The sequence below is a fragment of the Podarcis gaigeae genome (genome assembly GCF_964106915.1).
Source record: "Podarcis gaigeae genome assembly, chromosome: 10".
Classification (NCBI taxonomy): domain Eukaryota; kingdom Metazoa; phylum Chordata; class Lepidosauria; order Squamata; family Lacertidae; genus Podarcis; species Podarcis gaigeae.
In genome coordinates, this window is record NC_139686.1 from 42111164 (window position 1) to 42120474 (window position 9311).

Below are 9311 nucleotides of genomic sequence, written 5' to 3' on the forward strand. Positions count from 1 at the left end.
CCATTTCTAGTGCACAAGAGAAACTCTGCCTCAAATTCAATACATAGGGGTAAAGAAAATACTTGTCAAATATATGAGTGCATTGCATCACACAACCATTGTGTTATATGCTTCAAGTGCCATGGGAGTTGCTGCTCCCTACAGACCAAGGGAGGCTAAGCTGCTGCTCTCCGGATGTTGGGCTAGAACACCCATCATCTACAACCATGCTGGCTGTGGCTGAGGGGAATTGGAGTCCAACAACACCTGAAGGATTACAGGAAGATTCCCTAAGAACATATAACAGCATAATAAGAGCCTGCTGAATCAGACCTATGCATCTCAGTTCTAGCATCCTGTTCTCACAGTGGCCGCTCAGATGCCTGTGGGAAACCAGCAAACAGGACATAGCGTACTCTCCCCTCCTGTGGTTTTCAGCAAGTGGTATTTAGAAGCATACTACCTCCTACTGTGGAGGCAGAAAACAGCTATCAAGGCTAGTAGTCATTGATAGCCTGAACCTCCAGGGATTTGTCCAATCCTCCTTTAAAGCCACTCAAATTAGGATTATTTTTATTATTTTGTTATCTATGCCCTGCCCACCCAGCTGGGTTGCTCCAACCATTCTGGGCAGCTTCCAACAAGTTCTATAGTTGGCTTTGGACAGTATGAAGAACTTCCTTTAATCTGTCCTGAATTTCCCTTACCCCTGTTATAGGCAAAGAGCCAATGTGATGCATGATTAGTATATTGGACTAGGTTTGTGGAAACCCAGGTTCACATCCACTTGAGTCAATACGCCTTCTAAATCCAGCCTGTGGACAGTCCAGGAATAAGCGTGTTTTTACATGAGTTGAATGTGTGCTTTTATTTAAAATGCATCTCTGGGTTATTTGTGGGGCATGGGAATTTGTTCATTCCCCCCCCCCCCAAAAAAAATATAGTTTGGTCCCCCACAAGGTCTGAAGGACAGTGGACCGGCCCCCTGCTGAAAAAGTTTGCTGACCCCTGGCCCTGTCTCACATGTTGGATAAGATGCAAAATTCTAATGACAAACTTGTGTCTGTCCTTGGATAAAATTTCTTCTAGGTGTCCAGTATGCTTTAAATTTATTAATGAAAACTTGGGACTCCTCCAGACAACCTGTTTATTGAGCATTCATCCTGATTTGCTTGCCAGCTATACAGCAATGCCCATTTATCCCAAATTCATCCTGATTTATATGTCCCAATTGCGCATCCTACCCTTTTCAGTGCAGTTCACCAACACTTTCCTAACTCCAACTAAGTGTTTGGAAGTGGTGATGGGCTGGATGTGGGCAAATAAATTGATGCTGAATTCAGAAAAGGCAGAGAGGCAAGGTGGAGTCCAGAAAACTCCAGGAGGAAGAGGAACTGGAAGAACCTGGGTGCCCAATGAACTGCAGTCTTTGTGTGAAGAAAGGAGCCATCCAGAGTCTCTGAAGGAGGTAAGTGTAGACAGGGAAGCAGATCTCATTATGTAGACCCTTTTACCTCAGGATTTACTTATGTAGAAATGTGGAGGAAATCTGGAATAAAAAAAGAAAAAGGTTTTCCTTTCTTCATGCCTGTTCCAGAAAAATGCTGAGTCTGAGATGCCAGGAGAAAAACTGCCTTGCTTGAATAATAATAGTAAGGCTTACTACTTGCAGGACAGCTCTTGAATGTGATCAGTGGTATGAACTGAGGTATTTAGAGTGTGCTGCAATACCGAATGCCTAATAGCTTTTGAGTTCTATATACGGTACTTTGTGGCTGTGTCTACTTGTATAAGGAAGATGTCAGCAGTAGAAATGCACCTGCCCAGAGATGCTCAATAGGACAGTACAATTTTGTACTTTTTATTTTGCGCCTGGGACCCCCAACACTCTCAGGCACTGCCCTCGGCATCTACCAAGACTGCCTATCCCTCACAATTTTTTTTTTTAAGTTTTGTGCCCCCCAAAAGTTGGGAGCCTTTGCTTTTTTTTTTAATAACTTTTTATTGAAGTTTCCACAAATTTTAGACACAACAAGAAAACACAATGACAGACGAAAAAGAAATAGACAATATAAAAGATACAAACAAAAAACATATGATATTTAAAAAACCTTAGCTCCTTTCACCTTATTTCTCAGACCTCCTCCCCCTCCCCTTCTTGCATTCCAATTTATAATATCTGCTCAACAAGTTCTTACCATATTTCTTAACCTTAACTTAATAATTTCATTTAATTAAAGTTATATATTTTCCTTTTCTTCTTTCTTCCATTTCTCAATTAATTTTAAAAACCTTATTTCTAATTACTTTAACAAACCCCATTTTAACTTAATCTTAAACCTTTTTCCTAAAATCAACCCAAATTTCCCTTCCACAATTTCCCCACATTCCCTAAAAACACAAAAATTATAAAAAGAAAAAAGAACTTAACAAAGCTATATTTTAATACCCTTTGGATTCCCAAGTCCCACCCTCCTTTTCCCGGTATGATCCCCAAACCAATGTCCATCAGTCCATCATTTCTCAGCCTGGATCCCAAACTTCCGAGGCTCTTAAAGCTCTTTCCATTTCGCTCTGCCGGATTTTTTGACCATTCTTTATATTCAGCTCCAAATCTCGAGGAAGATCTGTCCCAATAATATCCATTTTTCTTCCAAACAGGCCTTTAAGTTTAAAAGTGGAGCTCAACTTTTGTTCCTTAACCTTTTTAAATCTATATGTCCCAAAAGCTCCAACTTCCATCTTGATCTCAGTTGAACTTGCAAGCCTCTGGTCTGCCTTGATCTTCCACAGCATTATGGCTTCACCTTCATTTTCAACCAAATCTTCATGTATCTCTTTTTCCACTGTTTCCACTTTCTCCAGATTATCAAAATTCTTTTGCCCAGCTGCCGCCACTTCTGTTCCAGCTTCAGGGACTTTTGGTTCCATGACAAAGACTTGTGTCAAATCTCTTACTGTTCCAGCAAATTTATTTACTGCTTCTTTTAATGTTGTCGCCCTAGTAGTCAAAATATTACCTTGATCCTGGATCTCTCCCTGTACTTCCTGGAGCTCTCCCAGGAGATAAAATGTCCTGTTCAGCTCAGTCAGTATTTTTCCACTTACAGCCATTTCTTACAGTGTTCCACTGCTCCCCTCTAGGGGGATTTTATTTACTTAGTATCTTTCCAGTTCCAATCCAAAAGTCCAATGTAGCTTATTTTCCTTTATTTCCCACAATTTGTATCAAAATTTACAAAAAGTCTAACCGGCAGTATCACCAGAAACCACGTTTCCTCTTATTCCTCAGCTTTGACAGCTAATTTGACAGCTGTCAAAGTCTGTATCTTTTAAGCAGGCTTTCTCACAGGTCACTCCCGGGTCCCGGGGAGTTACACTTTAACTTTCAAGACCAACTCTTGTCCTCCAGCAAATTTAGTTACAATGTCCAATCGTGAAATTAATGTTTCCTCCACAAGGGACAAAGATATTTCTCTCAACTTTAGTTCTCAAGTCCTTGCTTTAGGTTGTTTGCAAGGTGGGGGGGGGGACTTCCTTTTTACCCCTCCCCCGGTCGTACCGAATTTCAAGACAAAGATTCCTTTTAGAGTCCAATTTCTTAACTACTCACGGGTTGTTGCTTTTAGTCCGAATGTTCAAGGGAAAAAGTCAGTGCTCTCCGTCCATGGCATGCGGCTTTGCTCAGCAGGATAAGCAGAGTACTCTCAGCACCGCACCTCTCCCCGTTACCCGTTCCGTAGCCTTTAAAAAGGCTCCTTCGCAGGTCAGGGGGCGTTAATGGTGCCCACCGAGTCACCACGTCCACAGGCATCCGCGCCTGTGGTTTTTAAGGGTCCCCGCGTCGCCGGCGCGGCAGGACCCGAACCCTGTTGAGCCGATTCCCTCCGGAGCTCGGAGGGAATCCGCCATTAGGCGATGGCGCTAACCCGGAAGTCTCCTGGGAGCCTTTGCTTTCTACCCTCCTATAGCGAATCTGCCTTACCGGCAGCTTAATATTGCAAGCTCACCTATAGGACAAATTGAGCATTTATCCAAGGTACTGCCTGTGGCGGGATGCTGACTGAGCACCCATATTTACAGCCTCTATACCAACTGAATGACTGGAGGTTTTTACAGCTGCAGTTTTGATTTGTAAAACCAGGTGGGATGTGAGAAGACATTCTGGGACAGAGCAACAGTTCCAGGGATCAGCACTTGTCCAGTGTCCCAAGGACCACCAGAACTGTCACATTTAAAGTATGTTGTTCTAGTGTAGTAAGACTGTGATGGAATTAAGTAATGAAGAGCTGCATTGTTCTGACCGACTTGTTCAGTTTAAGCTGCTGATTAGCTAAGTGGTCTAAAACACATTTTTGAAATAATAATAATCACAATGCTTTTTCATTAATTGCATTGGAGTTTGGGGGGCCTTCCTCCTCATTTTCTATGCTGTTTTCCTCCACATTTGTGAAGAGTGGGTTCTTACATAATTTGTATTATGCTATAATGCATTATGCTTATGAGCTTAAAAAGTAACCCGGATGATCCACCTCTTTATTACTCACTGTTTATCTCACATTGAATCTAATGTAAGAGCATGGGGGTGGGGTGGGGGAGAGAAAGATATAGAATGCCAAAGCTGTAGGTGTAAAAAAAAAAAATTTTTTTTTGGTAACTATAATAACATTGAAGAAATTGTTAAGCAGAAGTAGGCAACTGTATTTGCCAATAGATTACAGTGGTACCTCGGGTTACAGACGCTTCAGGTTACAGACTCCGCTAACCCAGAAATAGTACCTCAGGTTAAGAACTTTGCTTCAGGATGAGAACTGAAATCGCACGGCGGCAGCGGGAGGCCCCATTAGCTAAAGTGGTACCTCGGGTTAAGAACAGTTTCAGGTTAAGAATGGACCTCCAGAGCGGATTAAGTTCTTAACCTGAGGTACCACTGTACTTGTGAACAAAGGCAGCAGGCTAAGCCTCACCCAGTGGCGTAGCGTGGGTTGTCAGCACTCGGGGCAAGGCAAGTAATTTGCGCCCCCTAACCCGTGGATTTGCGCCCCCTAACCCTAACCCCCAGATGTTGCGCCCGGTGCAGCCGGCCCTCCTGTACCCCCCACGCTACGCCACTGGCCTCACCATCCCTGCCTCTGAAGTGCATGCATTTCCCTATAATTCAGTGAATGCACAGCAGCTACCCAAAGCCCTCTACGTCTTCACCTTTTGGGGCAATCAGCAATCAAAGACCTGGATGCACACACTATAGCCACTGGCATGTTACTCGTTCAGGAAACTCTGAGCTGCTGGACCATTCTCTGCTTTGTGAGGAGTGAGGTGGTGGTAATAGTCTGGGCATGACTTGCTTGTACACTTCCCGTAGGCCAAAGGTATGGAACAGAATCTGTCCACCCCACCCACAAGAGTCATTTTGAGAAGTCGGTGGGGCTACGGACCTGTCAGTCACAAAGGAATATTTTTTCCTTTGTGGATGCAGCTCGAGAATCTTTGCATTGCAGGCTTGAATTAAAGTAGGTGATTCCAAGGAAGAATAAAGAACGTCTTCCTTTGCATTGTGACTGTGGGGATGGGAAGGAGGAGGTGCCAGTACAGATGTCTTGGGATCTCTGCTAACTTCAAGGGAATGTTTTAACTTGCACCACTTCGTTTGAAGGTGTAACATGATGCCAGGTGGAGAGGAATGCATGGTACCAACCTCTAAATAAGCCTAGGGTTTAAAGCCAGGCTTGTTCCATCCCCACCAAGCCCCAGCCACCTTGAGTTTTTTCCTGTTGAACCACTAACGCAACAGTGGAGTTTACAGTCATGCTGGCATTATGTAATGCCTACACAAAAGAATTGCAACAGCAGTCTACATCTCCAGCCCCATTATATCTTTGTGTTGCATCCAGCAAGAGGATTTCCCTCCCACAATCCTGTTCTCTTTTAGTAAGTGTAACTCAAAGAAAGGATTGCACTATTAGGTTTTTAGAGATCTCATATTTAACAATGTTATTTGATATGCCGGTTGCCATTGTATTTTAGCTGCGGTGTTCAGTTGTAATCTTATTATGATTATGTTAACAACTTGGTGCATTTTATCTTGAAAGTAGAATCTGTGTCTTTTTCTTGGTGGAGTTCCTTTGTCAATTTCACTCCAAATGGTATCTGACAAGCCCCATACTAGTCCTATGGGATTTGAATAATGTTTTAAACTCTTTTTACCCATCTCTTTCATCCAATGGGAGGAAGATCTGTCTAACAGCCAGCTTTGTTTCCGCACCCTCCATAGCAGATCTTATCAAATATATGTCAAAGCCTTTGCTGAAGTCATGACAGCTGAAAGCACCCTTCTCATATGTCTGCATTTTACAGCTGTGATTTCCATTATTTGAATTGGAAACTGTCTTCATAACCTGGGTACTACAGGCTGTAAAATTATAAGAGAGTCCTTAAAATTAAAAAATGAATATATTGCATCTCTGGCTAAACATTTTCTGTCTATATAGGAAGGCTGATAGGTATTTACTTTTAATGTTTTTGTTAGTGTCTGGATGCTTTGCTAACACACAGTATACATGCAATCAACATTTTGTCACTTTACTTGCGACGATTACAGGTGTCAAGATGTACAGGCAAATTTAGATTTTTAAATCAGGGTTTCCACAATGTATACCAAGGGCATTTTTAGAAGTAGCACCAAGAACTTTCTGTTTCCAGAGCATCACTCCTATCAATGATATGAAATTGAAAATGAAAGATTATTTTAAAATGGAAAGTCATTTTAAAAGGTTATTTTGTTTGTGTTTGTTTGTTTGTTTAGGAGAGTTATAGCCTGCTTTTTTACTTGAGTCCTCAAAGTGGCTAATAGCATTTATAAAACATAGCAGATACATTAAACTCCACTGAAGCAGTGTTCAAAAATATAAAACAAACAAAACAAAAAAGCCAGGACTCTCAGTCACCTTCCCCTGGCCAAAGGAACTGAGTACCACCCATCCTACTACACTAGTCCAATGGAGCAGAGAGCAGAGCAGGTAGAAGGTTGGGGAACACAGAAGTGCCCATCTAGGGTTGGCCCTTAAGGATTGTAGTTCTCATAAAGTGGGTGGAGCCCAAGAGATGGACTGGAGGCAGAAGGCCTTGGTCCACCTCTGTTAAAAGTTGCTCACTCGGCCATCTTCACAGTGCTACTGCCTTGCCCAAACCACTCACCACACCACCAGTCTGCTATGTAATGGAAGAGTTCCAAGGAGTAGATGCCAGATTTCCATATTGTGTATATTCCATATTGTGTGGAATGGACCTCTTGATAAGATGGTATCTGGAAGATGCTCTGTCCTGCAGAGTTGGAAGGGACCATGAAGGACATCTAGTCCAAGCCCCTGCAATACAGGAATCTTTTGCCCGACATGGGGCTCAGACCCACAACCCTGAGATTATGACTCTGATGCTCTTACCAACTGAGCTATCCCACTGCCCTCAAGTTGAGTATCAGTTGAGTGTATAAGGGATGAGAGCATCTTTCAGGTATTCTGGTCTCAAGTTGTATAGTTTTGTACACCAAGCCCAATACTTTGAATGTAGACTGATTGCTGACTGGCTGCCAATGCAAATTGTGGATTATAGCACTTAAATTGTATATATTTCAGCAGCTTACCATATTCAGAGAAGGCCAGTTTGTAGCACATCAGTAAATAAAGACAACAGAGTTGGCACAAGACAATTTGTTGCCTGAGGCACATCAAGCAATGAAGCCCACCTACCTGAAGTCAAGGTGCAGTATCCAAAGCTGGTCAAGTAATTTTGGCACCCGAGGCAGAAAAGTGTCTGTAACAATAATGTTACAGATAGCAATTTGCTATTCTTTTTGACACCCAAAAACAGCTACCTGAGGCAACTGTCTCATTCTGCCTAATGGTAGGAGCATCCCTTTTAATCTTTTAAAAAATGTCACTTTACAACCTTTACGATCTGCTTCTTTTCCATTCCCAGTAATTAAGCCAGCATCACTGCAGCCGCTCCAGGCAATGACAGGCAGGGGCTAGCCAGTGTGTCCTGTGGTCCAGCCCATGCTCTATTCAGGCACAAAGCCTCATTGTTAGCCAGAAAGTGGTAATTCATTTAAATAAATGAAATGTAAGGTGTTATTTTTCTTTGGACAGCGTACAATCTCCTGTTGAACATATATAAAGGCTCTGTTTACTGTTTGCCATCTAAAGATTATACTTGCAACACCATGTTTCGATATCCATTTCTTCCTGTTCTCTGTTGAAAGAAATCCTGTGTTTGTAAAGGAAGCTTGTCGCAATCCATCACAGCTATGAATGCAAGGAGTGAGGTTTGCTTCACACAAGAAATTGTGTTTGCCATAGCTACACAGGTGCTGCACCAGCATCTCCTCTCAGTAAATGTGTGTAGTGTGAAAGGCAGACATTTCCAAAATAAATAATAATAATTTTTATTATTATTTATACCCCACCCATCTGGCATGCATCAAGAATCCTGGCATGTCTTCTTGAATATTTAAGGAGATGGATTCAAGGTTCAAAGCAATGTAAGGAAAGATTATACCCTCCATAAATTATTAAGAGAATCCTTCATTGTGTCTGTCAATGTTACTGAGAATAGCCTGCCACCTGCTGGACTGTGGAATAGAGAAATACTTTCTGAAACTTTTGGACAATAGCAGGGATGAGGAACTGGATGAAGCGAGCTTCATGGCTGAGTAGAGAGCTCCCCCCACCCCAAAACACAGGTCACACTGGTCCTAGTCTGAACCAGGATCAAGTTGCTGTCCTGACTTGTCAACAAATTGTGACTTCAACAAACCACCACTTAAATATTTAGCTTTAGATCTCTTCCTCCTGCACATGATGGACAAGGAACAGCGTGCAAATCTAAGGCTCATACTGGCTTGTTCTTGTAACAGCAAAACCACAATTACTTGTTAAGTCTCTCTTACTACTCAATAAGCCCTATACTATAAGCTAATTGCTTATAGCCCTATATAATAAGCTAAAAGCTATAGGCTGCGATCCTATAGTGTGTAGAAACCTACCTGGGAGTAAATCCCATTGAAGTCAATGGAACTTCTGACTGTGCTGTTGAACAATTTAATGGTCTCACTCCTTTTTTCACTCTTCTTACCCCGGTTTTCATCCCTCCATTGGGCATTGGGTTTTTCCAAACCCTGATTCAAATTCCAGCTGTCTCATTGCAGTGATGCTGCTAGCTACTTAAATGGGTTAGAGATTCTCATTTTTGTTGGAGTGATAATGTCCCAAACAATTTAATTGGTTAAACACCATGGCTAACTGAAAAATAAAATATTCTTCTGAACAAAAGGAATT

The 9311-nt window shown here is 42.2% G+C and overlaps 1 long non-coding RNA gene across 2 annotated transcripts; it reads right to left on the reverse strand.

The window, feature by feature from the left end:
• Positions 1–783: 783 nt before the first annotated feature.
• On the reverse strand, positions 784–8082 carry LOC310825683. 2 transcript variants are annotated; one of them, XR_014555436.1, is made up of 3 exons: positions 7924–8074; positions 6563–6688; positions 784–1438 (listed from the first exon to the last, which is right to left on the reverse strand). It is a non-coding gene; the product is annotated as an uncharacterized lncRNA (long non-coding RNA). The 2 variants fall into 2 exon arrangements; XR_014555437.1 differs by having other exon boundaries at positions 1393–1528; positions 7924–8082.
• Positions 8083–9311: the final 1229 nt, after the last annotated feature.